We start from the raw sequence: 1368 nt of genomic DNA on the forward strand, positions 1-1368 counted from the left end.
TTTAAGCTTACTATGTAAAATGATCATAACCTATCAAATAATAAGCACAGGCCAATGGAAGAAGGATCTTTATTTCATCTCTTTTGTACTTCATGAATATACTATAGTTTATAGCAGTCTAATTACTTAATATTAATAAAATAAATAAATGTATGTTTTACATTTTTCAGGCATTCACAGTACAAATCATTATCGTTCTTTTTAAATTAATCACTAAATGTTAGAATCATTTAGAAATTAAATTTTATGCAAATAATGAAATATTTCCAAGCACTTCTTAAAGAGTAATAAAAAAATATAGTAAACTCTTCCCAAAGAGGCTGTGGATTTTGCTCATCTCCTAGAATTTATAATACTTTTTCTGGAATCAAGGCAAGGATTATGGGTTTCCTTTTGCTAAAAATAAAAAGATATACATCTTGTTACCTAGATAAATTTTAATCATCCTCTAAGGTTCAGCTTATAATAATTTCTTTTGTGAAGCATTCTCAGGCATCTGAGAGTGTCAGGTCTCTCTGATGTGTAAATTAGGATTATTCTGTAATTCTTACAAATATTTGGTGGGTACTAGCTGAGTCCACAAACTTAGGGGTGAATGAAAGTGAATTTTATTTTTCTATTGAACTGTATTTTGTTATAAGCCCTCATTCCATGAGAATTGCAGAAACTTTACCTAGATTGTTTTGAGAGCTTGCCTGCTCTCTTATTTGGAACTGAAACTTATCTGTCCCTGAGGTATCTTCTGAGCTACCCTGTTGATGTATTCCTTATCTTTAGCCACTAAGTTAATTGTGGAGATGATAATAGCTAATACTTGTAGAGTTTGATAACCAACAGTTCAAAGTTGCTTTTTAAAAAATTTCTAATATCAAATCACTAAATTCTCTTAACACCCCCATAAGGTAGGTACTCTTAGTGGTTTTCTTTTAAAATGAGAATACTAATAAATAAATTTTAAACAACTTGCTAATACACAACCTTAGCTGAAGCTATTATTGTATCCCTGAACTTGTTCTGATTCAAGGTTCAAGTTCTCTCTCAAATAACCCATCATTTCCTATCTTCCCTATCTTCTACCTCCTTCTCAACCACCATATTTTTCTAATCTTGATAACATAATCAGAAAAATCAGCAATCTTAAGACTTTTTTCTCTAGATATATACTTAAGTTGCAAGGTAATTTGTTGCCTCCTTGCCATTTCTCTAGGAATATTGGCTTTTGGAATAAATAAAAATTTAGGAAAGAACTTGTAGGCTTGTAGGTAATTTGCTGTCTGGCATGGTACTATCCTTGCATTGGAACAAAGGTAAAAAGTTGCATGGTTCCTAAAATAGGACATGATATGGTTTGGCTGTATCCTTATCCAA

This window comes from Symphalangus syndactylus, chromosome 4 (genome assembly GCF_028878055.3).
Source record: "Symphalangus syndactylus isolate Jambi chromosome 4, NHGRI_mSymSyn1-v2.1_pri, whole genome shotgun sequence".
NCBI classification, from domain to species: Eukaryota; Metazoa; Chordata; class Mammalia; order Primates; family Hylobatidae; genus Symphalangus; species Symphalangus syndactylus.